General features: G+C 46.2%; 1 protein-coding gene and 1 long non-coding RNA gene across 2 annotated transcripts in view; one reads left to right on the top strand and one right to left on the bottom strand.

Moving 5' to 3' along the window:
• LOC118159710 (E3 ubiquitin-protein ligase KCMF1-like) overlaps positions 1-27,661 on the top strand; it is a 94,999-nt gene that overhangs the window by 8,842 nt on the left and 58,496 nt on the right. The window lies entirely within an intron of this gene.
• Positions 166-22,765, bottom strand: LOC118159711. Its single transcript, XR_004747215.1, has 4 exons — positions 22,755-22,765; positions 9,886-9,891; positions 8,118-8,124; positions 166-502 (listed from the first exon to the last, which is right to left on the bottom strand). It is a non-coding gene; the product is annotated as an uncharacterized LOC118159711 (long non-coding RNA).

Raw genomic sequence — 27,661 nt, 5'->3', positions numbered from 1 at the left:
AGTTGATTTTTCCCTGTCATTATTTTTAACCCTTAGGTTTCCAAATAATTATCAATACAAAGAATAAGATACACACTACTACTAGAACAAAAACCTCTTGGGAGTACTTCGATTCGCTATAGGCCAGTCCATTCTCCCAATCGCAAGTCACACTCTTTAGTTACCTGTGAAAATAAAAGGTTAGTTTACAATTGTAAGCTTTTATCCTGCTCAGAGTCTCTTATGAGATTTTTCTTTTCGATTTTAACTTTCAACAAGTCTTCTGTAGGAACGACTTCCCAGGTACTAGGGTCAACGGATGCTTTCACTCAAGTATAGTGAGTCCAACCATTTTCTGCAGTTCTTACGGCTGTTTCAGTGCTTAGTAGTATTTGGAATGGTCCTTCCTATTCAGGCTGGAGTTGTGGATTCTTTCCAGGTCTGAATCAGGACCCAATTTCCTGGTTGATGGTGGTGAATGGGGAATTCCAAAGGTGGGGTTTGAGCCAACAGCCCATGGGTCCTGAGAGATGACAAAGAAGAGGACAACCCCAGAATCTAATTCTTAAGAAAACTCTCTCTTGTTCTGAATTGTGGTATCTCATCCCTTCTTCCCGGATAGGGTAATCCAAGCAGCATCTCATATGGTGAAATTCCTATATCCTTTCTTGATGCTGTTTGAGCCTGTAGGAGTGCTAAAGGTAATGATTTTACCCAAGGACGTTGGGTTTCTAACACTAATTTAGTTAATTGCTTCTTTAATGTCTGGTTCATTCACTCTACCTTCCCAGAAGAGGAGGGGTGCCAGGGGGTGTGAAAATCCCACTCCATCTCTAAGGCCTGCATTAACCCTTGCAGTGCTTGTGAAGTGAAATGACTTCCTCGATCTCAATCAACTATCCCATATCTAGGGACTATTTGCTCCAGTGATACCTTAGCCACCGTGTTTGCAGTGGCAGATACCGAGGGGAAAGCTTACACCCATCCAGTCACGTGGTCAATTAGGACAAACAAGTACTTAAGTCTCCCTACTTTAGGTAACTCAGTAAAGTCTACCTGTATACTTTGGAAAGGTCGAATCCCTAGCTCCCGTCCCCCTCTAGGTGGGTTACGGATGACCTTTTTATTTACCTTTTGACACATGGTACATCCTCTGCATATTTGCTTCCCTGAAGTGTATTTTCCTTCACAGACATACTTTATTAGCACAACATCACGCATTGCTTGCACCTCCAAATGACTCTCCTGATGTAAAACGATTAATATTTGCCTCATTGGTGCTTTATTCAGCATTTCTCTCCCATCAGGGAGTATCCATTTTCCCTCAGACTTTGTGGCTCCTGATTCCTTAAAAAAACCTTTCTCTTAAGACTTTTTAGTTCTTTCTGAGTTTTCAACAGTTCCCTGAATTTTCTCTGGATTTATTCTTCGTTTTCCCTCAGACATTAGATGCCTTATATACTTCTCTTTCTATATATCGTAATTTATTTTTCCATATTCCCAAGCCCTGCTTTCCTAGAAAGTTGAATAGCTTGTTAGTGGCTTCCTTCACAACTGTTTTCTTTTGTCCTGACTATAAAGATCATCCACATATTTGTAACAGTAACACCTCCTCAGGTGGTTGGAATTGCTCCAAAATCTGTTCTAGAACTTGCCCAAAAAATTGATGGCCCTGTAAACCCCTGAGGTAAAACTGTCCATCTGTATTGTTGCTTCCGACCCCATTTCAGGATCTTTCCAGTCAGAGGTGAATATATCTTTGCTCTCAGGGCCTGAGAGCACTCCATTAATAACACTGTTATTCTAGTCTAACAATTTACTGTTTGAACGCCCAATTTCATCATAAAATCCCTTCCCAACAAGTTAGTCCCTGCCTTGGGTACATACAGTAATTGCCCAGTGATCACTTTATCCCCTAGTCTCAGCTTGGTATCCCCCAAAAGTGGCACTGTTATCTCAGCCCCTTCTACCCCCATCACTTTTAGGGTTTCATTAGTTAATCCCTGATACTTTACAGGCCAGTAATTACCTACCTGCCCCAGTGTATTGGATTCAGTGGCTAGGTTCTTGGGGGGGCTGCAGTGGCAGCCCCTGTGAGAAGAATCCAGAAGCCTCTGAGCCGTGGCAGATAAGGGCCAGTTTCAGCTGCCTCCAAAGGGGCTCACTGCTGCCCCGAGCCAAGCCATGAGCAGCAGTCTGTGCCTCTGTGAGAGCACATCCACAAAAAACAAACAAACACCTGCTGCTCAACAGCAGTTGGGAGAGTGAGGAGCGAGAAATGTCCCTGCAGATGCCGAAGTCAGTGGAGAAGGAAGGGGAGAAGGTGCTCCAGGTGCTGGAGCTGAAGCCCTCCCACGGCCTGTGGAGAGGCCACTGGTGGAGCAGGCTGCCCCCCTTCCCCCCCCCCCCCCCTCCCACACACACACTCTTGGGAAACTGACCAAACACCACAGCAAATATACCAAAACTTCTAGACTGTTACTTATATAATGTCTACATCCTCTTTCCCTGCTCATTCTGTCAAACACTACATACAACAGCTTTAACACCTTCAATAACCCTTTTTAACGCTTCTTTCTATCTTTCTTCAGCCTGTACTTTCACCAAAGTCTCAGTCATTGGCAATACCTTTCTCCCTCCAGGATGCTGAAACAACATATCAGTATACCATATTTCATCCCATTTTCCTTCTCTCTGTGGTGGTTTTACCGTGCTAGGCATCTGAACACCACAACCGCTCTCTCACTCCCCCTCCTCAGATGAGGAGGGGAAGAAGTAAAGGAAAGAACAACTCACGGGTTGAGATAAGGATGATTTAATTAAAGAGAAAAAATATTATTAAGGAAATATTATTATTAACTAAACAGTTCAACTAAAGGGAAAAAAGGGAAAGGGGAAGAGGGAGGGGGAAAGGGAATAACAAAACAAAACAAGTAAAGGCTATGTGGAAGTGCAGAGGAAAGAAAGTACTCTCTACTTCCCACAAATGAGCGATGCTTGACCACGTCCTCAAAGCAGGGCCTCAACGCACGTAGCCGGTGTTCGGGAGGAGGACAGACGTTTTCACGAGAGCCTACCCCTCCCCTCTTCTTCCTTTTTCCACCTTTTATTGCTGAGTGTGACATCATATGGTATGGAATATCCCTTTGGTTGGTTTAGGTCAGCTGCCCTGCTGATGTTTCTCTCCCACTTTTTTGCCCACCCCCTAGGAGGGTTCGAGAGAGTCCTGATGCTGTGCCAGCACTTCTCAGCAGCAGACACAACACCGGTGTGATACCACTGCTGTTCTAGCTCCAAGTGCAGAGCACAGCACTGTATGGGCTGCTGCAGGGAAAGTTAACATCCCAGCCAGACCCAGTACACTCTCCTCCTTCTTCCACTCTCCTTCTTCCATATTCCTTCCCAAATTGGTCAGCTTGGCTGCACTTAAAAGATCCTGTCAAAGCCTGTCCCTGCTAGGATTCAGGCTGCAACACAGGCAGCCTTCCTTGCCTGCCATTCCTTCATCTCTCCTACTCCTCTCCTTTCTCTCCTGGCCCTGACTCCCCATGAAGATTTTCTTCCTCTTCCTCCAACCCTCTGCCTTGCTACCTGCTACAATGTCAATACCATTAGTTTCACTCTCTGCCTTTCCTTCTCATCTCCCCTCCTGACATACACCTTCAGGGCCTCCCTCAGGAGACCCCCCCAGTGACTGTTCACTACATCCTCCCACCCTCTGGAGCCCCCCCCACCGTATATCTGACCAGGCTCCAACCACAAAATGAACTTTCAAGAGCACCCGGTACACCAGGTCCCTGGGACTCACCCCTGAGTACTCCTCCACCCCAACCCCAAGTTTCCCACGTGACCCCTGTGCTACGCACTATCACCACTTCTCCAGCCAGGATCGGCAGGTGGGCACCCCTGCTCTGCCGGTATTACCCCCAGTCCCGGAGGATGAGCTCCTTCCCATTCTTGTATAGCAGCTCTCCTCCTGGTCATTCCCCTTTCTTCCCCTGTAAACAACGTACTTAGTATAGACATCATTTCCCCCCAAGAGTGTAAGTTAGGCCCTAGGAACTGGTCTAGTAGTTCAGCTAGCCTGATGGGGTCCTCAATTAAAGACTTCATCTCCTTCTTAAGACCCCTAACACCTCTCTGCCTGTAAGGAGAGAGGGGAATTCACCTAAGAGGATACACAGTTAGTGTTAGTACTGTTAGTATCAGGGAAGGCAAAATTCTCAATATCTCTTCTATCTTGTTCTAATTCTTACCAGAGCCTAGAGTACGCTCTTCTCTAGGAACAGTGTTAATTGCAGTCCCTGTCTCCCTTCCTGGAGCGACTGCTGCTGCCACCGGTGCAATATTAGGATTATAGAGAGCATAACTTGGCTCCTTCTCCGAGAAAAGAATCTTATTGTTTACATACAAATTTAAAGCCTGAATTTTCATCAGACCCGTATTTTGGCCAAAATACTGCTGTTTCCTTAATTGGTTCTTTTGTCCAGACTGATACACAATATTTAACCATTTTCTTCTTTTATCATCTCCTCCAATTTTGGGATTATTTTTCCAATTTCTTATCATCCTTCAGGAAGAACTGTCGGTAGGCACTCCCCCAGGGATATCTCCCTGTCCCCTGGAACTCATATTTCCCATTTTTCCTAGCCCTTGTCAGTGTGCTGCTACAGAAATTTCCCTCCTGCAGGGTACCACACACGTTCTGATTCTGGAAAATGGGGGTGTACTGCCAAGCACATCCCGTGCAAGGGGTACCGCACACCTATGAGTTTACCAGATTCCCTGGTGTACTGACAAGCACTTCCCTGTGCAAGGGCTTACCGTACACCAAATTTCTCGAGACTCTTCCTTTCTCTCTCATATCTCAGACTCGTCCATCTCCGGTTGTGTCCCTCGCGGAGCTACAGAACTGTGGATCAGGACTCCACACTCACTTCGTACAAAAGTACGTCTCAATCACACGTCACACAGTCTCACCCGACCCCCAAGGCAATACTTAATATTTCTTACCTTGGTCTGTGCACAGAGTTACCAGATCGATTCTCAAACCCAGAGTGCCTACCTTCTTCCCTTCCCCACTACTTCATGGATCCTGCCTCTTTAATCAGTCTTGGGCCCTCTGTCAGCTCTCCCTGGAACCACCACCATCGATGCACAGGACCGCTGAAATCAGCGGGGCATGCCTTCCTGCTGCTGCGGCGGTGGGGCTCCCCGGTAGGTGACTGGCTCCTGGATGAGCCCCCAAATTGTGAGAAACACTGTAGCCAGTAACTTAGGCTCAGGTGAGGATCTCAGTGAAGTAGTAATTTTATTTGTGATTTCAATGGCGGGCGTACCACAAGCAGGAGCGCGCCCACTAGTCGCATAGTACAGTTTATGTACTTTCTTTCTCAATGACCGGGACCCTCCCCTGTTTCCCCATTGACTGGGTAATCCAGGTTCACAACAATATCTTTAAGGATATTTTTCTTAGAGCGCAAGAGCTCTCCATCCCCATGTGCAATAAATCAAACAGGGAAGGCAGGAACCCGGTATGGCTGAGCAATGACCTCCTGGTCAAACTTAGGCAAAAGAAGGAACTGCACAGGCAGTGGAAACAGGGCCGTGTGCCCTGGGAAGTGTACAGAAATGTTTTCTGGACATGCAGGGATGGGATCAGGAAAGCCAAGGCAGTGACAGAGCTAAACTTGGTGAGGGGTGCAAAGAATAACAAGAAGGGATTCTACAGGTATATTCGCCAGAACAGAAAGACTAAGGAGTGTACCAGCTCTGAAAAATGTAGATGGAGGACTGGTGACAACAGACATGGAGAAGGCTGAGGTACTCAACAACTTTTTTGCCTCAGTCTTCACTGGCAGTCAGTCTTCCCGCATCTCTCAAGTCTCCGAACCTCTAGGCAGGGACTGGGGGAGCAGAGTCCCTTCCACTGTAAGCAAAGAGCAGGTTTGGGACTACCTGATGAAACTAAAGAGCTGATGACGTCCATCCCAGGGTCCTGAGGGAAGTGGCTGATGTAATTGCCGAGCCACTCTCCATCATATTTGAAAAGTTCTGGTAGTCAGGCGAAGTCCCTGGTGACTGCAAAAAGGAAAACATCACTCCCATTTAAAAAAGATGGGAGTACAAAGGAGGACCTGGGGAACTACAGACCAGTGAGCCTTACCTCTGTGCCTGGCAAGATTATGGAACAGATCCTCCTGGAAGCAATGTCGAAGCTCATGCAGGACAAGGAGGTGATCCGAAACAGCCAGCATGGCTTTACCAAGGATAAATCGTGCCTGACCAATCTGGTGGCCTTCTATGATAAGGAGTTGGCTTGATGGATGCACGCAGAGGTTGGTGGTCAATGGTTCTATGTCCAGGTGGAGGCTGGTGATGAGTGGTGTACCTCAGGGGTCTGTCTTGGGACCGGTGCTTTTCAATATCTTCAACGATGACATTGGTGGGATTGAGTGCACCCTCAGCCAGTTTGCAGATGACACCAAGCTGAGTGGTGCAGTTGATACAACAGAAGGAAGAGATGCTACCTAAAGGGACCTGGACAAGCTTGAAGTGGGCCCATGTGAACCTAATGAGGTTCAACAAGTCCAAGTGCAAGGTGCTGCACCTGGGCTGGGGCAATCCCAGACATGAGTACATACTGGGAGAAGAATTCATTGAGAGCAGCCCCGCGGAGAGGGATTTGGGGGTTCTGGTGGATGAGAAGCTGGATGAGAGCCAGCAGTGCACGCCTGCAGCCCAGAAGGCCAACTGCATCCTGGGCTGCATCAACAGAGAAGCGGCTGGCAGGTCGAGGGAGGTGATTGTTCCCCTCTACTCTGCCCTTGTGAGGCCCCACTTGGAGTACTGTGTTCAGGTCTTGAGCCCCCAGCACAAGAAAGATGTGGACCTGTTAGAATGAGTCCAGAGGAGGGCCGCAAAGATGATCAAGGGACTGGAGCACCTCTCCTGTGAAGAAAGGCTGAGAGAGCTGGGGCTGTTCAGCCTGGGGAAGAGAAGGCTCCAGGGAGATCTCATTGTGGCTTTTCAGTACTTAAAGGGTTCTTATAAAAAGGATGGAGAGGGACTCTACTCGTGTAGATAATTATGGAACAAGGGAGAATGGTTTTAAACTGAAAGAGGGGAGATTTAGATTGTATGTTAGGAAGAAATTCTTCACACAGAGGGTGATGAGGGAGGCACTGGAACAGGTTTCCCAGAGAGGTTGTGGATGCCCCATCCCTGGAGGTGTTGAAGGCCAGGCTGGATGGGGCCCTGGCAAACCTGATCTAGTGGGTGGCATCCCTGCCTATGGCAGGGGGGTTGTTACTAGATGATCTTTAATGTCCCTTCCAACCCAAGCTGTTCTATGATTCTTCTACCAGATATCTGAGTTGATCTACAGGTTCATGTTAGCATGGCAGGAATTTGGGGGTAGTCTTTCTGAATACATATATGGGTATATGCAAGTGTTCATAAAAGCCTTCAGAATTCTATGGGGGCTGGACAGAGGTGTCTTGGAGATAGCCAACTAGATAGTTATGCTCTGAACTGCTTTATTAATGTTCTCTAGATACCTATCTGAAATATCCCAGCCCCAGAAGCAGTGGCTCATAGGACACTATCAAGGTTGGAAATGTTAGCAGATATTAGTCAAAGGACTCATTGTGTAGTTGGCAGTCATCTCGGTCTATGCTAGGGGAAAAAAAAGATTTTATTAAAAGTAGCGTTCAGATTTAATGGCTATACATGTATTGCGTAACTTAAATGCCTGTGTTGGTTGTTTCACAGAATGATCTAGGTTGGAAGAGACCTCCAAGTCCAACCTCTGACCTAACACTAACAAGTCCTCCACTAAACCATATCACTAAGCTCTACATCTAAACGTCTTTTAAAGACCTCCAGGGACGGTGACTCAACCACCTCCCTGGGCAGCCTATTCCAATGCCTAACAACCCTTTTGGTAAATAAGTTTTTCCTAATATCCAACCTAAATTGCTGGGAGTTTCAATATAGATAAGCTTTTTTGAGATGGATTTCAGTATTTGTTAGAACTAAATCTTCTCTGAATTAATTTGTTGTCTGGCTACAAGGGCTTTCTAAACTTAACTGTTGAAAGGTAGCATTGTGGTTTTACCCAGCTGGCAGCTAAACACCACACAGCTATTCGCTCCCCCTCCCCCTCCCTCTCTGGAATGGGGGAGAGAAACGGGAAAGTGAAGCCTGTGAGTTGAGATAGAGACAGTTTATTAAGACAGGAAAATAATAATAATAATAATAATAGTACTAATAATAATAATGTGTATGAAACAAGTGATGCACAATGCAATTGCTCACCACCTGCTGACCGATGCCCAGCCCAACCCCGAGCAGCCGGCCCCCCACCCTGGCTAGCCACCCCTATATATTGTTCAGCATGACGTCAGATGGTATGGAATACCCCTTTGGCCAGTTTGGGTCAGCTGTCCTGGGTCTGTCCCCTCCCAGCTCTTGCTGCACCCCCAGCCTGCCCGCTGGCAGGACAGAGCGAGGAGCTGAAAAGTCCTTGGCTTGGTGTAAGCATTGCTCTGCAACAAGTAAAACATCAGCATGTTATCAGCACTCTTCTCATCCTAATCCAAAACATAGCACCCTACCAGCTACTAGGAGGAAAATTAACTCTGTCCTAACTGAAACCAACACAGATAGGTATCAGAAAAATTCAAGCTGTCCTTTAAGGACACCAAAGCTTTGCAGAAGTAAGCTATTGTGGTGGTTTTACTGTGCTAGGCAGCTGAACTCTACCACAGCTGCTCTCTCACTCCCTCTCCTTAGAAGAGGAGGGGAAGAAGTAAAGGAAAGAACAACTCACGGACTGAGATAAGGATCATTTAATTAAAGGGAAAAATAGTTATTAAGGAAATATTATTATTAATTAAACAATTTAACTAAAGGGAAAAAGGAAAGGGGAAAAGGGAGGGGGAAAGGGAAAAAACAAAACAAGTAAAGGTTGTGTGGAAGTGTAGAGGAAAGAAAGTACTCTCTACTTCCCACAAATGAGCGATGCTTGACCACGTCCTTGAAGCAGGGCCTCAACGCACGTAGCCGGTGTTTGGGAGGAGGACAGACATTTTCTCAACGAGAGCCCACCCCTCCCCTCTTCTTCCTTTTTCCACCTTTTATTGCTGAGTGTGACATCCTATGGTATGGAATATCCCTTTGGTTGGTTTAGGTCAGCTGCCCTGGTGATGTTTCTTTCTCACTTTTTTTGCCCACCCCCTAGGAGGGTTAGAGATAGTCCTGATGCTGTGCCAGCACTGCTCAGCAGCAGACACAGCACTGGTGTGATACCACTGCTGTTCTAGCTACAAGTGCAGAGCGCAGCACTGTATGGGCTGCTGCAGGGAAAGTTAACATCCCAGCCAGACCCAGTAAAGCTATAGAGAACACAACTCTGTGAATTGCTATTTAAACTTCTTTTAAAACCAAAACAAAGGAAAACTGGATTTTATTTCAGATTACTGTCTGAATTTTATTTATGAACAGGGAATCTGCAGAGCACAAATTGTTAGGCTTAACTTATGATGGCGTAGTAAAGAACTCATATTTAAATAGTGTTTTCATATATTTGGGGATGTATATTCTGTAATTGTGAAAGAGAAGTAAGTTATCCAGTATTTAAGTGTTGGAGAATCATGGCTTTCCAGTAACTGGTTCCTTGTGCTATAGAGGTTAGTTACTGTATCGCTTACTGTGAGAAAAATCTCAGTTTTCTTCAGACAGGATCTTCTGTGAAGCTATTTTATTCGCAGTTGCAATGGCGGGCGTCCTGCCAGTAGGAGCGCATTATAGTAACAATATCCTAACCTTTTATTCCCTATTACCCAACACCTGATCACTTCCCCTGTTTCCTCACTGGCTGAGTACTACAGGTTCACAAGCCACTTGACACTCCTCTATAACATATATGTACAATTTTTTGACCAACCCTTTAATTTTTCCTTTTCCCCCCCTTTTTTTTTCTCTCTTTTCATGTGATTAGAGAACTTGTGATCTTTGTTTTTTACTGTTCTCACACCGCTCATCCTGTTTTTCTCAGTCTTCCACCTTATTTTGGAACAGTGAGGCCTTCTACTGTCCACTTATCTACTTAGCATTTCTCTTTGTTATGACTACACATCTACTTTTGAATAAAGATGGTTAGTTTTCTACTGCAAAAACACATTCTACTTCGAAAACATGTTAGACTGCAAAAACACAACTTGGTTTCTCACATTACTATATAGGATGATGTGTTAAACCTCTCTAGACTGCAATAAGTTGTTGCCTGCTTTCTTTTTCATGGTACTAAGGACTTGGGGATCTCAGCTGTATGATGTGGTTATAAAAGTCTGTGCTGGTTTAATTTATTCCAGTTAAAATGAGGCAATACCTTTTAATTATTAGAATAGAATAGTTCAGTTGGAAAGGACCTTTGAAGATCATCTAGTCAAACTGCCTGACTACTTCAGGGCTAACCAAAAGTTAAATCATATTATTAAGGGCATTATCCTAGTGCCTCTTGAACATGGACAGGCATGGGGCATCAACCACCTTTCTAGGAAGCCTGTTCCAGTGTTTGACCACTCTTACAATGAAGAATTTTTTCTTAATATCTAGTCCAAACCTCCCCTGGTGTATCTTTGTGGTGTTCCCGAGCATCCTATCATTGGTTACCAGGGAGAAGAGACCAGCACTTGCCCCCTCTCTTCCCTTCCTCAGGAAGTTGTAGAGAGTAGTGAGGATTAGATTTATATAGCTCGAGTGAAAAAAGAATTTAGAGTTTAAGGAGACTAAAGAAGTTGCTTATAAGCGGTAGGGTTGGGAGTACTTTTGTTTTCTACCTGTGGTTGTTCTAAGGCATTTGCAAATGCTGCAGAAGAAAAGCAGACCTAGCTATAGACTCTAATGTGATGTGAGGGTGAGAACAACTTCAGATGACTCAGCAAGTATACAGAGCAAAATTGCTTTGTCTGTCTATCTGTCTACCTTTTGTTCCAGTTAGTCAACTTCTTAAATTTGTGATCCTGTCCCAAGCCTTTTAAAAGGAGTTGATGTTGAGCATAAAACCACAGTGACTATTATAAGGGAAGTGTTCTGCAGTCATTGTCCCCAAACAAATATAAATGCTCTAAATAATGGTCTTATTGTGTCTTCAGTTTCTAGACGTAGAAATAGATGAATATTTTCTTGGAAATTACATGTTATTATTTTTTATTCTAGAAACAAAAAATGTATTCTCTTTCTGCCATTAAATTTCCTAACATTATTTGGATTATATGGAACTGTAATAGTGAAGCTAATAAACTTGTTTTTCTTATTTGTTCTCTACAGCATGTTGATCCACTTTTATCTGGTGTTGACAGAGCTATGAATTTGCTTTTTCCCAACTGTCCTTAGTGATGCCTCTTCTAGCTAGGTTAAAAATGCTGTTGCATAATGTTTTTGTTGTGAATTTCAGAGGATGAGTTTTCAAATAAATACTTTTAAAAACATAGTTTCACTTGAGTGTTATTTTATATTGGAAAAAAAAATGAAGTATGAAAGATACCACATCAAGAGGAAGTGGTGGGTGATAATAGTTGGAGGTTACTTTAGGGAACTGAGGTGCCCATCTACCAGCCTGACTTGCAGGCTTCGGAGGTTTATTGCTTACTGGAGGCTTGGATTTGGACAGTTTCAGAGAGACTGCAGAGACTTATCAGAAAAAAAGCAAGTTTCCTAACCTAGAGGAGGGCTTTAAACTAAGAATTACAGGGGACGATCTTCATAACCTGAAGAGAGGTGGAAGCATGGGGGGCACTGAGGAATTGTCTGGGGGACAGCATGATGGGGGAGTTCTCACAGTTTCTCTGAAAGCAGAACAACTGTGACTCCATATCTCAAGTGTCTGTGCACAAATGCACACAGCATGGGGAAACAAACAAGATGAATTCAAATCTGCACAGCTGCAAAGCTCTGACCTGATAGGGATTACAGAGAAGTGTGTGGGGATAGCTCACATCGCTAGAGTAGTGCTGCTATGAATGGGTGCTGGCTCTTCAGGAAGGTCAGGCTGGGAAAGCAAGGAGGAAGGGATGTGCTCTGTGCAAAGCAATGATGTAAATGCATAGAACTTTGCCTTGGAATAGGTGACAAGCCAGCTGAGAGCTTGTGGGTAAGGATAAGAGGACAGACTAAAGAGGGGATGGCATCATAGTGGGTGTCTGCTACAGATGGCCTGATCAAGAAGTGAAAGTAGTTGCTGCTTTCTTTAGGCGGCTGGAATAAGCCTCATGATTGCAGGCCCTGCTACTCATCGGAGGACTTCAACCATCATGGAAGGGCAATATGGCTGGGCACAAGTAATCCAGGACATTTCTGGAGTGCAGTGAGTGCATTTTCTTGACACAAGGAGGTCATTGACTAGAGGAGGTGTTTGACTGGACCTGGTACTCCCAAACAAGAAAGAACTGGCTGAGGATGCAGCAGACATGAGATAGAGTTCATCCAGGAGGGGAAGTGGGGAAGCAACCATTGCTCCTATTTTCAAGAAGGAGGATCTGGGAAACTACAGGCCAGTCAGCGTTGCCTTAGTCCTTGGAAAAGTTAAGAAACAAATCTTCCTGGAAATCATGTCTGAGGACAAGAAGGGGAGATTGAGAGCAGTCAACATGGGTTTACCAAGGGCAAACTGTATCTGGTTACTCTCTATGAGATGACTGGCTGTATGGACAAAGAGAACAGTGGATATTGACTTTGGAAAGGCTTTTGATGTAGTCTTCCATAGTATCCTTGTACCCAGTCTGTATCTCATGAATCTGGTGAAGTAGATGATGAAGTAGTGTTAGTGGATGGAAAACTAGCTTGACTACTGGACTTGGAGGGTTGTGATTAGCAGTACAAAGTTCAACTGGTGGCCAGTTACCAGTGGAGTCACTTAGTGGTGAATGTTTGGGTCAGTACTGTCAGTACTGATGTCTATTAACAAGTGAATAATGGAGCATTTTGCACTCCGTGTAAGTTCACAGATAATAAATTGTGGGGAGCAGTCAATGTATTGTAAGGCTGGGCTACTATTCAGAGGGAACTCAGCAGACCGGAGATACAGACGGGCAGGAACCTTACGCAATTCAACGAAGACAGATGCCAAGTCTTGCACCTGGGGAGGAATAACACCTCAGGTTGAGCACCAACTGGCTATAAAGCAACTTTGCAGAAAAGGACCTGGGTGTCCTGGTGAACAAGTTGAATATGAGGCAGCAGTATGTGAAGGCCAACCCGATACTGGGCTGTGTTAGCAATAACGTTGTCCTGGTTTCAGTTAGAATAGAGTTAATTTTCCTCCTAGTAGCTGTTAGGGTGGGATGTTTTGGATTAGGATGAGAAGAGTGCTGATAACACACTGATGTTTTACTTGTTGCAGAGCAGTGCTTACACCAAGCCAAGGACTTTTCAGCTCCTCGCTCTGTCCTGCCAGTGGGCAGGCTGGGGGTGCAGCAGGAGCTGGGAGGGGACAGACCCAGGACAGCTGACCCAAAGTGGCCAAAGGGGTATTCCATACCATCTGACGTCATCCTAAACAATATATAGCGGTGGCTAGCTGGGGGGGGGGGGGGACAGCTGCTCGGCGATAGGCTGAGCATCGGTCAGCAGGTGGTGAGCAATTGCATTGTGCATCACTTGTTTCGTACGCATTATTATTAGCAGTACTGTTATTATTATTATTATTATTATTATTTTCCTGTCTTAATAAACTGTCTCTATTTCAACCCACAGGCTTCACTTTCCCGTTTCTCTCCCCCATCCCAGAGAGGGAGGGGGACGGTGAGCGAACGGTTGTGTGGTGTTTAGCTGCCGGTCAGGTTAAACCACAAGTGTAATAGGTGTTGTATCAACTGCACCACTCAGCTTGGTGTCATCTGCAAACTAGCTGAGGGTGCACTCGATCCCACTGTCTATGTCATTGATAAGGGTATTAAACAGCACTGGTCCCAGAACAGACCCCTGAGGGACACCACTCATCACCAGCCTCTACTTGGACACAGAGCCACTGACCACCACTCTCTGGGTGCGACCTTCAAGCCAACTCCTAATCCACTGAGTGGTCCACCCATGAAATCCATCTCTCTCCTATTTAGAGACCGGGATGTCATGTGGGACCGTGTCAAAGGCCTTGCAGAAGTCCAGGTAGATGATATTGGTGGGTCTTCCTTTGTCAACTGATGCAGTCACTTCGTCGTAGGCCACCAAATTGGTCAGGCACGATTTGCCCTTGGTGAAGCCAAGCTGTCTCGGATCACCCCCTTGTCTTGAATGTACCTTGACATTGCTTCCAGGAGGCCCACTTCAAGCCACTTCAAGCTCGATGATCTTGCCAGGCACAGAGGTGAGGCTCACTGGTCTGTAGTTCCTCAGGTCTTCCTTTCTACCCTTTCTAAAAATGGGAGTGATGTTTTCCTTTTTCCAGTCACCAGGGACTTCGCCTGACTACCAGGACTTTTCAAATATCATGGAGAGAGGCTTGGAAACTATATCAGCCAATTTATTCAGGACCCTGTGATGCATGTCACACCAGATGTAGTCTTGCAGAAAAATCTGAACAGATTGGAGAGCTGGGCGATTACCAACCACATGAAGTTTAACAAAAGCAAGTGCCGCATCCTGCACCTGGGACGGGGCAACCCTGGCTGTACATACAGACTGGGCAACGAGATGCTGGAGAGCAGCCCCGCAGAGAGCGATCTGGGGGTTGTGGTTGACAGCAAGTTGAATATGAGCCAGCAGTGATACCCTGGGAGACAGGAGGGCCAATCGTATCCTGGGGTACATCAAGCACGACATTGCTAGTCGGTCGAGGGAATTGATCGTCACGCTCTACTCTGCGCTGGTGCAGCCTCACTTCGAGTACTGTGTGCAGTTCTGGGCACCACAGTACAAAAAGGATGTAAAACTGTTGGGAACTGTCCAGAGAACGGCTACAGAGATGTTGAAGGGCCTAGAGGGGAAGACATATGAGGAGCGGCTGAGGTCTCTTGGCCTGTTCAGCCTGGAGAAGAGGAGGCTGAGAGGAGACCTCATTGCAGTCTACAACTGCATCACGTGGGGGAGTGGAGGGGCAGGCGCCGACCTATTCTCCTTAATCACCAGTGATAGGACCCGTGGGAATGGTGTTAAGCTGAGGCAGGGGAGGTTTAGGCTGGACATCAGGAAGAGGTTCTTCACTGAGAGGGTGGTCAGTGAAGTAGTCACTGCACCAAGCCTGTCTGAATTTAAGAAGTGATTGGACTGTGCACTTAGTCACATAGTCTAAAATTTTGGGTAGACCTGTGCGGTGCCAGGAGTTGGACTCGATGATCCTTATGGGTCCTTTCCAACTTGGGATATTCTATGATTCTATGCCATCGGGCCCCATAGCACTTGTTTAGTTTCATCAGGTGGTCTTGAAACTGCTCTTTGCTTACAGTGGGTGGGACTTTGCTCCCCCAGCCTCCATCTACGGATTCAGGGATACAAAAGACTTGGGAAGACTGACTGGCAGTGAAGACTTAGGCAAAGAAGTTGTTGAGTACCTCAGCCTTCTCCATGCCTTTCGTTACCAGTTCTCCCTTCTCATCCATCAGATGAGAAGGCACACTCTACTTGGCCTTCATTTTCTGAGCAATATATCTATAGAATCCCTTCCTGTTATTCTCTGCATCCCTTGCCAATCTCAGTTCTATCTGTGCCTTGGCTTTCCTGATCCCATCCCTGCATGTCCAGGCAACATCCCTGTGCACTTCCCAGGCTGCGTGTCCCTGCTCCCACTGCCTGTGCATTTCCTTCTTGCGCCTCAGTTTGACCAGCAGGTCCTTGCTTAGCCATTCCTCTTTTCTGCACTCCCTGCCCACTTTGTTACATGTGGAGATGGAGAGTTCTTGTGCTCTGAGGAAAACAACCTTCAAGAGTTGCCAGCTCTGTTCAGCTTGTTTTTCCCTAAAGGCAGTGTCTGGGCAGGAACCCAGATTCTGTGGGTGAGAATTAAGGGGCAGGCTGGCATGGGGGATACTGTTGTGGGTGTCTAATACAGGCCACCAGAACAGGATGAGGAAGTTGACGAGGCCTTCTACAGGCAGCTGATAGCAGCCTTGTAATTACAGGCCCTGGTTATCATGGGGAATTTAACTACCCTGACAGTTGCTGGAAGGCCTACTCAGCCAGCCATCCGCAGTCCAGGAGGTTCCTGCAGTGCACTGATGATAACTTCCTGATGCAAATGGTGGATGTGCCAACTAGCAGAGGAGTGCTGCTGGATCTTAGTCTCACTAACAAGGAGGGGCTGGTTGAAGCGGTGAAGGTTGAGGGCAGCCTTGGTTGCAGCAACCATGAGATGGTGGAGTTCGGGATCTCATGTGGCAGGAACAGAGTACCGAGCAGAATCGCAACCCTGGACTTCAGTAGGGCCAACTTTGGCCTTTTCAAGCAATTGCTAGGGGAAATCCCATGGGACAAGGTACTTGAAGGAAAAGGGGCCCAAGATAGGTGTTAGCGTTCAAGAACTGCTTCTTCCGAGCTCAAGATCAGAGCATCCCAACAGGTAGGAAGTCAGGAAAGAGAGACAGGAGACCTGCATGGTTAAACAGGGAACTGCTGGGCAAACTCAAGTGGAAGAGGAGAGTCTACAGATCATGGAAGGAGGGGCTGGCCACTTGGGAGGAATATAAGGCTGTTGTCAGAGGATGTAGGGAGGCAACTAGGAAAGCTAAGGCCTCCCTAGAATTAAACCTTGCAAGAGGGGTCAGGGACAACTGAAAGGGCTTCTTCAAATACACTGCGGATAAAACTAACACTAGAGGCAATGTAGGCCCACTAATGAATGAGGTGGGTGCCCTGGTGACAGAAGATACAGAGAAGGCAGAGTTACTGAATGCTGCCTTAGTCTATAATGCCAGAGGCTCACCTGAGGAGCCCCATACCCCTGAGGCCCCAGAGGAAGTCAGGATAAAGGAGGAGTTTGCCTTGGTTGATGAGGGCTGGGTTAAGGACCAATTAAGCAAGCTGGACATCCACAAGTGGAATGGACCTGCGGGTGCGGAGGGAGCTGGCAAAAGTCATAGCTAGGCCACTCTCCATCATCTTTGGTAAGTCGTGGGGAACGGGAGAGGTGCCTGAGGACTGAAGGAAAGCAAATTTCACTCCGGTCTTCAAAAAGGGCAAGAAGGAGGACCCGAGTAACTATAGACCGGTCAGCCTCACCTCCATCTCTCGTAAGGTGATGGAACAACTTATCCTTGGTGCTGTTTCTAGGCATATCAAGGATAAGAGGGTCATTAGGGGCAGTCAACATGGCTTCACCAAAGAGAAGTCATGCTTGACCAACCTGATAGCCTTTTATGAGGATATAACTGGGTGGATAGATGATGGAAAGGCAGTGGACGTGATCTATCTTTATTTCAGTAAAGCCTTTGACACCGTCTCCCACAGCATCCTCGCAGCTAAACCGAGGAAGCGTGGTCTGGACAATTGGGTAGTGAGGTTGTTGTGGTTTAACCCGGCCAGCAGCTAAACACCACACAGACGTTCGCTCACCCTCCCCCCTCCCTCTCTGAGATGGGAAAGAGAAACGGGAAAGTGAAGCCTGTGAGCCTGTGAGTTGAGATAAAGACAGTTTATTAAGATAGGAAATAATAATAATAATAATAGTGTGTATGAAACGGCTAGCCACCCCATATATTGTTTAGCATGACATCAGATGGTATGGAATACCCCTTTGGCCACTTTGGGTCAGCTGTCCTGGGTCTGTCCCCTCCCAGCTCCTGCTGCACCCCCAGCCTGCCCACTGGCAGGACAGAGCGAGAAGCTGAAAAGTCCTTGGCTTGGTGTAAGCACTGCTCTGCAACAAGTAAAACATCAGCATGTTATCAGCACTCTTCTCATCCTAATCCAAAACATCGCACCCTACCAGCTACTAGGAGGAAAATTAACTCTGTCCTAACTGAAACCAGGACAGAGGTGGACAGTAAACTGGCTGAAGGGAAGAAGCCAGAGGGTTATGGTCAATGGAACAGAGTTGAGTTGGAGTCCTGTATCTAGTGGAGTCCCTCAAGGGTTGGTACTGGGACCAGCGTTGTTTAATATATTCATCAATGACTTGGATGAGGGAATAGAGTGTGCCGTCAGCAAGTTTGCTGATGACACTAAACTGGGAGGAGTTGCTGACATGCCGGAAGGCTGTGCTGCCATCCAGCGGGACCTAGATATGCTGGAGAGTTGGGCAAGGAGAAACTTAATGAAATATAACAAGGGCAAGCGTAGAGTCTTGCATCTGGGCAAGAGCAACCCCAGGCACCAGTATAAGTTGGGGACTGCCCTGTTGGAGAGCAGCGTAGGGGAGAGGGACCTGGGGGACCTGGTGGACAGCGGGATAGCCATGAGCCAGCACTGTGCCCTCGTGGCCAAGAAGGCCAATGGCATCCTGGAGTGTATTAGAAGGGGTGTGATTAGTAGGTTGAGAGAGGTTCTCCTCCCCCTCTACTCTGCTCTGGTGAGACCACATCTAGAATATGGTGTCCAGTTCTGGGCCCCTCAGTTCAAGAAGGACAGGGAACAGCTTGAGAGAGTCCAGTGCAGAGCAACAAGGATGATTAAGGGAGTGGAGCATCTCCCTTACAAGGAAAGGCTGAGGGAGCTGGGTCTCTAGCTTGGAGCAGAGGAGATTGAGGGGTGACCTTATTAACATTTATAAATATGTAAAGAGCGAGTGTCAGGAAGATGGAGTCAGGCTCTTCTAGTTGACATCTTAATGATAGGACAAGGGGCAGTGGGTGTAAGCTGGAACAAAGGAGGTTCCGCTGAAATATGAGAAAACTTTTTCACAGTGAGGGTGACAGAACACTGGAACAGGCTGCCCGGGGGGGTTGTGGAGTCTCCTTCTCTGGAGACTTTCAAAACCTGCCTGGACGTGTTCCTGTGTGACCTGATCTAGGTGTTCCTGCTCTGGCAGGGGGATTGGACTAGATGATTTTTCAAGGTCCCTTCCAATCCCTAACGTTCTGTGGTTCTGTCCACTAGGTCTTTAAATAGCTGGAAATTTGCTCTTCGTAAGTTCAAGGTCCTGACTTTGCTCTTTGCCAGGCTTGTATTCCTCAAGATCACAAATTAAACCAGGGCATTGTCACTGCAGCCCAGACTGTCCCCAATCTTGAGCTCTTAATGAGCTCTTCTGCGTTGGTGAGCACCAGATCCAGTAACGCTTTTTCTCTGGTTGGTTTGTCTAATAGCTGGACCAGGAAGTTATCTTCAACACGCTCGAGGAATCTGGATTGCTTACAGCCTGCTGTGCAGTTTTCCCAGCAGACATCCATGTAGTTGAAATCCCCCATCAAGATGGGAGTGTGCACGCGCAATATTTCTTGTAGTTGAAGCAAGAAGGCTTCATCAAAAGGCTCCCCTTGATTGGGTGGCCTGTAGTAGACCCTGACCACAAGGTGTCTTTTATTGGTGTGGTCCTTAATTTTACCCACAAGCTCTTGACCACAGACTCTTGTCTGTGTTAGTTTCACTTTCTCTTTCCTTGTGTTTGTGTACTGTTAGGGAGGGATGTTTAGGCACTTTATGGTGAGAAATAGGTCTGAGGCATGTAAAAGCAATGTGAGACTAGAAGGGGGTCATATTGTGGTGTGCTTTTTATACTTCCTGTGTATAGTAACAGGTGAGAAATTTGAAACTGAATTATGAAGCCAATGGGGGTGAGTCTTGCTTATGAGACCGAGAGAAAGCAAGATTTGTGTGTGGTGTGGCAGGAATGTATTTCCCATATTAAAGAGAACACTTTTCTAGTATTGTTTTTCCTTGTAAGCAATTGTAGTTTCTGTGGATGTGTTATCTGACTGAAAAAGATTCAGGAAGTTGGAATGGTTATGACGTCATTCAATTTCTTTGAATTGAAAGAAAATGTTTGAGAATTCCTTGAGGCAGTGAGTTCAGAAATATTGTAGTGTTGATGATAGCAAGATTATAGTTACAGTTGCCCACCTTTGTGGTGGTTTTACTCAGCTGGGCAGCTGAGCTCCACCACAGCTGCTCTCTCGCTCCCCCTACTCAACGGAAAGGGGGAGAAAATATGATGCAAAGGGCTTAAGGGTTGAGAGAAAGACAGAGAGATCACTCAGTTATCGTCACAGGCAGAACAGACAGCATAGGGAGATTAATTAAATTTATTGCCTATTACTAACAAGCTAGAGCAGTGAGAAACTCAAAACAAACTAAAAACATCTTCCCCCCATCCAACCTCTTTCACCTCCTCCCCCTGAGTGGTGTGGGGGAATGGGGGTTGTGGTCAGTCTATAGCACTTCGTCTCCACCGCTCCTTCTCGGTCACTCTCTTCCCCTGCTCCATGTGGGGTCCCTCCCACGGGATGCAGTCCTTCCTAAACTGATCCTGTGTGGGCTTCCCACAGGCAGTAGCTCTTCAAGAACTGCTCCAGATATGGGTCCATACCACGGGGTCCATCCACCAGGAGCACACTGCTCCAACCTGGGACCCCACGGGCAGCAGCTCCTGCCAGGTCACCTGCTCCTGCATGGGCTCCTCTCCACAGGCTACAGGTCCAGCTCAGAATCAGCTCTGGCAGGGGCTCTCCACAGGCTGCAGCCTCCTTTAGGTCAGATCCACCTATTCCACCGTGGTCTCCTCCACGGGCTGCAGCATGGAAATCTGCTCTGCGGTGGTACACCATGGGCTGCAGAGGGGACAGCCTGCTCCACCATGGTCTTCTCCACAGGCTGCAGGGGAACTTCAGCTCTGGTGCCTGGAGGAACACCTCCTGCCTTCCTTCTGCACTGACCTTGGTGTCTGCAGGGCTGGTTCTCGCTCCTCACTCTCCCAGCTGCTGTGGTGCAACAGTTTTTCCCTTTCTTAAATATGCTCTCACTGAGGCACAAACATCACTTATTGGCTCAGCTCTGGGCAGTGGCAACGTCCCTTTGTATCCATCTGAAACTGACCTTTATCTAACATGGGGCAGCTTCTGGATTCTTCTCACAGAGGCCACCCTTGCAGCCCCACAGTACCAAAACCTTGCCACATAAACCCAATATAGCCTTATAGCAGGCATTGTTGATACTTTACTTGACTGGTTGTGTGTGTATTGTTGTTTTAGAGCTGTCCTAAGTAGTGCAATGGGAAATAAATCTTTGAGTATTTCTGACAACAGAGCTAGGTGTTGTGATTTAAAGCTAATCTCTGTAAACATAAAGGAGTAGGACACCATCACCAGATTGAATAACCACAGTAACCTAATGAAAGCTGATGGAGTTAACTATTCCCATGGCCATCAAAGGACAGTCAGCCTGTGGTCTGGGTGTGAGACATTTAGGGGGGAGTCAAGGAGGGAGGTGGTTCTTGTATCACTGTGCAGGTTCTGGGTCCTTTCTACCTTCAAGTGAGGCAACAGCTCCTCCCAATTTAGTGCTGTTTGCAAACTTAGTATACGCTGGAGTCCTGCATCCATGTCATTTACAGAAACATTAAAGAGAACTGGCCCTGAAGTGGAGCCCTGCAGAATCCCTCTAGTAACTGGCTGCCAGCCTGATGTAACCCCATTTACTATAAGCCTTTGAGCCCAACCCATCAGCCAATTGTTCATCCATCGCATTAAGTATTTGTCTAGCTGTATGCTGAACATTTGTCCAGAAGGAAACTGAGAAACAGTATTGAAAGCTTTGCTGAAATACATTTGCCAGCTTCCAGTCAACTGAGACCTCTCCAGATTCCCATGACTGTTGAAAAATAATTGAGAGAGGGTTACGCTGGGATGAATCATGTTGGGCCCCATAGACTTATGCATTCACCTGGAGCAGCATATCCCACAGAAGTTCGGGCATGGCTGGGAGTTTGTTTATGCAGTCACAGTCCTCTAACTCAGGGCTCTGTGGGTCCCAGGGTCCATCACTGGTGTTGAAGATGGAGGTGAAGAAGGCATTAAACATCTCTGCTACGTCTGTGACATATCTGTAAGGTGACCATCCCCATTGTGTAATGGACCAGTGTTTTTTCTGGTCCTCCTTTTGCTGTTAAAATATTTTAAAAATCCCTTTTTTATCGTCCCCCACAGTACTGGTCAGTACTGACTTCTCTGTGTGTCTGTTTGTGCAAGGTAACTGCACAGACCAGGGCTTCCAGTGGCCAGCTACTGGATAGACTGAGAGTCTAAGGCCTGTTACTGGAGGGATACACACGCGCACACAGTGGAAGTGTGCATGCATGAGGAGGTCTCAGTACCTGCAGCTGGAGTGGGTCTGCAGGCCTTCAAGAGTTCACATGCCCAGGTATCAGGAAAGGTCAAGATTTGTATGTTTCTATTTTCCCTTAGTGGGCTTTCATTCTGATCTGCCAGAGAGGAACAGGATCAGGACATTAGTGCTGTTTGTGAGAGTGCTGCTGTATTTTCCATCAGCATGTATGGCTGGTTTTGTGTATTGTGCGTATGTGTGTCTATTACACATAATACCCACTTAACCTTGCTACTGGTTGGACCCAGTGGTATGGCACTGTGGTATCGTTGCCTTTATTGGGCTACCAGCTTCATCAGCTCCTAATGGAGTGTACTTTTAAAATAGAATAGCTAATTTCTACCTAGCCTTATGTAAAGTTAAGAGTTCACAAGGAAAATTGATGAGTTGTACCATTGCCAGATGTGTTAAGTAGTCAGTGACTGAAAGAAAAAACAGTTGGTCATGTCTATGAAGTATGACTTAAGGTGAAGGTAGTTTGCCTGCTCAACTGAGCCATGCTACTTGGTTCTCTGAAGCCTAACCAGATACATGTTCCATTGTTTGCATTCTCCTTTTTTGTTGCTCTTATGTGCACATTTTGTTATATGTTAAGGCAAGTTCTTAAAACCTTCAAAGCTCTCCTTTAAGGAGACAGCCTCTAAACCTTGTTGGAAATGTCAGTCCTTAATTTTTGTTTTGTATGCCCTTAGGATTTTCTCAGCGTTCCTTCTCTTCACACTTATTCCAGCTATAAAATTAATTTTCATGTGATTATATTCACCTCCAATTGATTCTATTTCAGCCTGTGTTCAGCCAAAGCTAATTCTTTGTTACACAACTTTTGTTTACACAACTAAAAAGCACAGGACCTTGATCCTGTGCTATTAAACGATAAACTTCACAATTCTAATGAGTACAGGATTTAGTTCTGTTGCTATTAATATTTTCTTGCATGTATTGCTGTTTAGAGCTCTCCTAGGTTAAAGTATTTTCTGTTCATAGAATTCATGTGCCATGTGACAGTCCTTATGTGCTGGTACAATGTGTTACTGTTTATTTATAGTACTTCAGCAAATTTTCATGTTGTGGTGGTGTGTGTTTGAAGGCAAATTTCAGTGAACTTCATTGCTTGTTTAAATGTCATACATTGAAAAATAAACTGTTTCCTGGGTGTTGTGGTTTAACCCGGCTGGCAACTAACCACCACACAGCCGTTCGCTCACCCTCCCTCTCTGGGATGGGGGAGAGAAACGAGAAAAAAAACAACTGAAATCTATGGGTTGAGATAGGGACAGTTTATTAGGACAGGAAAATAAAATAATAATAATCATATGTACAAAACAAGTGATGCACAATGCAATTGCTCACCACCCGCTGACCGATGCCCAGTCTATCCCCAAGCAGCCGGCGCCCCACCCTGGCTAGCCACCCCTATATATTGTTTAGGATGACGTCAGATGGTATGGAATACCCCTTTGGCCAGTTCGGGTCAGCTGTCTTGGGTCTGTCCCCTCCCAGCTCTTACTGCACCCCCAGCCTGCCCGTTGGCAGGACAGAGCAAGAAGCTGAAAAGTCCTTGGCTTAGTGTAAGCACTGCTCTGCAACAAGTAAAACATCAGTGTGTTATCAACATTAGTCTCATCCTAAATCCAAAACATAGCACCCTACCAGCTACTGGGAGGAAAAATAACTCTCTCCTAGCGACTCCCCGCCCATGAGGGCAGAAGTGCGGGGGAGCGCCTCTACCCACTGCGCCAACGCCGCCTCCTCTCCTAGCTAAAACCAGGACACTGGGTCTACTAGCCATCTATTTTATGACATACAGCTAGGACTGGAAGAAAACAACTTTGGCTGACAGACTGTTCCACCCAGGGTAGTAGTAAAACAGTGTTTCAGGGTTTTATTTTAAAAAGGAAAAACTTATTACTTAATGTTTGTTTGCATTAATGGTTGCAAGATTATCCTTAGGCTTGGAATATAAGTAGCATTGGTGTTGTGTCATGCCCTCTCCTGGTATAATAGATATCTAGGGAGATTTACAGGGAGGTTCTATGTGAGTGGCTAAATCCTAAATAAGGCTCCTTTGAGACTCTTTGATTAAGTTGTTTTAGAAATGCAGATATTTAGTAGGTTTTTAAGATATTCTTTGAGGGGAAAAACAGCTTTTGTTGCTTTTTGTTGCTGCACTTAGTGTGGCCTTCCTCAAGTTTGGAGCTGCAGGAGTGAAATTGTTTTTTTTTTTTTTTTTTTTTTTTTTTTTTTCTTTTCCTCCTCAATATTCACTGAGATTTTGGAGCTAGATTTTGTTTTTATTGCAGTTTTAGTAGTGTATGTTACTGTAGTTTTATGGCTGCTTCTACAGTAACTTCAAGACGATTTGTGCAGCTAAATAGAAGTTAACGGACCATGTTCTAAAGGTTGCTAAGCCAAGTTAGGAAATAGCAGAGTTATTAGCCAGTATTAAGTTGGTCACTGCAACTTTATTTGAAGGCCTACATATTAGGAGATGAAATAATCTGGAATTATGTACGTGTTAATTTGACACATCGTCTCCCCCCCCCCCCCCCATCCTGTCTTGGTGCACAGAATAGACTGTGTTCTGTAGATGAAATAGAGGTATGTACTGAAGGATGTGGCAATCTTTTGTGCAGACTGACAATGGTTAATGCTTTCTACCACTTTCTCGTGATTTTTCCAAAATTTTTGGGCCCACTCCTTCCCAAGAAGGGTCGACCTATTAAGTAGTTGTATAAGTTGTATAAGTTAGTAAGAAAAGTTTAGTAACTGTCACTCTTCTTCTGGAGAAGATTTCACTGGTGGGCTAATTTTGTATGTATGTAGGATAGCAAAAAGATTTGTTAATCCTTACTCTGTGTGTTAATGAAGAAAGGACTGCAATTAAGTTATAGGTGTTGCGTTAAGGGGTGTAGCTGATTAACTGGTCCAGTTGGATTCAGGGTACTGAACTATCACAGTCAAGGATTCACCAATAATGTAGAACGCCCTCAACCTAGTCACGTTCAATGAGAACTATCACAGCTAGGAACAATGCAGTTAAATGCAATTTATTACAGCAACAGGTACACAGGTTCTTTGGATTGCCGGCGATAAATTCACCGTCTGCAAAAGCAAGCTAGCATGCATGAAATACACAGGTACACGGCCTGGCTATTAACGCGTTAAAAGGCACAAAGACTCTGTAGAGATTTCTAAGTTTCTGTGGAGACACCTGGTATAACCAAGTGTTCAAATCTCACCCAAAGGGATCCCAGTGGGGGGGGGGGAAGGAGAAAGGCTCAGCCCGTTGACTGATCCCAGAAGTCAGAAGGTTCTCGTGATGGTGTCTTCCCTAACATTCCCTTTCTCTTAAGCCAATTTATATTATTTTCTATCTTTTAGGTGGAGCTTGAGTGACAGTAGTAAAGCATATCTTGGTTATGATTGGTGAAAAGTTTTTTCGCTTTCTTTTAAAGGTATAGGCTGGACATTTTGTCCAGTAGGATCCTATGGGAAACTGTGTCAAAAGCCTTGCTGAAGTCCAAAAATATCACATCAGCTGTTTTCCCTTGGTTGACTAGACGGGTGATCTTATCATAAAAGGAAATCAAATTTGTTAGGCAGGACCTACCCCTCGTGAACCCATGTATGCTGGGACCAATGACTGCATTGTCCCTCGGGTGCTCTTCAGTAACTTCAAGAATCATCTTCTCCATAATTTTACCAGGCACTGACGTGAGACTGACAGGCCTGTAATTGCTAGGGTCTTCTTTCTTACCCTTCTTGAAAATTGGCACATTTGCCAGCTTCCAGTCAACTGGGACCTATCCAGATTCCCAATATTGTTGAAAAATAATTGAGAGAGGTCCCGCAATGAGGTCAGCCAGCTCTCTGAGCACCCTGGGATGAATCCCATCCAGACCCATGGACTTGTATGGATCCAGGCGGAGCAGCAAATTCAGCACACGTTCAGGGTTGGTTGGGAGTTTATCATTCCCACCGTCATAGTCCTCCAGCTCAGGGCACCTGGGGTCCAGAAGCCCACCATCAGCGTTGGAGACGGAGGCAAAGAAGGCATTAAACGTCTCTGCTTTGCCTATGTCCTTGTCTGTGAGGAGACTTTCCCCATCAAGCAGTGGACCTATGTTTTCTTTGGTTCTCCTTTTTCTGTTCACATATCTAAAAAATACCTTTTTTATTGTCTCCCACAGACCTGGCCAGCTTCAACTCTAATTGGGCTTTGGCCACACAAATTTTCTCCCTACAAACACGAACAGCATCCCTGTATTCCTTCCTCGTCGCCTGACCCTCCTTCCAGCAGCCGTACACTTTCTTTTTTTCGCCTGAGCTCATGTGGAAGATCCCTGGTCAGCCAGGCCAGATTCCTGCCCCGCCTGCCTGACTTCCAATATTTTGGAATTGCCTGATCTTGTGCTTTTAGGAGGCAGTGCTTAAAGACTGACCAGCACTGATGGATGTCAATGTCTTCAAAAGCAGTTTCCCAGGGGACCTTGCTGACTAGTTCCCTGAGCAGCCTGAAGTCTGCTCTCCCCATATCCAGGGCTGAAGTTTTGGTGGCAGTTTTCCTTCTGTCACCATAAATTCTAAATTCAACCACTTCATGGTCACTATGACCGAGATGGCCACCAATTGCCACATCATCTACAAGACCCTCTCTGTTCTCCAGGAACAGATCTAGGAGGGCACCTTTCCTAGTTGGCTCCCTCAGCACGTGCACCAAGAAGTTATCATCTAGGTGCTTTATGAACCTCCTGGACTTGCTCGTGTCAGCCGTGTGGTGATCTCAGTTGACGTCTGGCAAGTTGAAGTCCCCCATAAGGACAAGGGGAGTTGATCTTTAGTCCTCCACTAAACCATATCCCTAAGCTCTACATCTAAACATCTTTTGAAGACCTCCAGGGATGGTGACTCAACCACTTCCCTGGGCAGCCTATTCCAATGCCTAACAACCCTTTCAGTAAAGAAGTTCTTCCTAATATCCAACCTAAACCTCCCCTGGCACAACTTTAGCCCATTCCTCCTCGTCCTGTCACCAGGCACGTGGGAGAATAGACCAACCACCACCTCGCTACGGCCTCCCTTAAGGTACCTGTAGAGTGCGATAAGGTCGCCCCTGGGCCACTGGGGTTTCCAATTTGAGCCTGTTGTGTGATCAGTGCAATCCACTTCCTCCATGTAACATCAGTTGCATGATGTGTAGAGGGGACCCTTCCTTTGAACATCCAGCCCTGCACCGTCAGTCGGGGTGCTAAGAGGAGCTGTGCTTCAGTACTAACCACTTCCGAAGCAGATCGAACTCCTTCATAGGCTGCCAATATCTCTCAATTGAGGTATAGACGGGCCTTGGATCCTCTGCATCCCTGTCTCCAAAACCCTAGGGGTCATCCTCAAGTCTCCTCTGGCTCTTTCCGCCAGAGGCTCTGGCTAGGGC

This window comes from Oxyura jamaicensis, unplaced genomic scaffold (assembly GCF_011077185.1).
Source record: "Oxyura jamaicensis isolate SHBP4307 breed ruddy duck unplaced genomic scaffold, BPBGC_Ojam_1.0 oxyUn_random_OJ71746, whole genome shotgun sequence".
Classification (NCBI taxonomy): domain Eukaryota; kingdom Metazoa; phylum Chordata; class Aves; order Anseriformes; family Anatidae; genus Oxyura; species Oxyura jamaicensis.
Note: the sequence above shows the minus strand (reverse complement) of the source record. Positions and strands in the feature narration are given on the sequence as shown.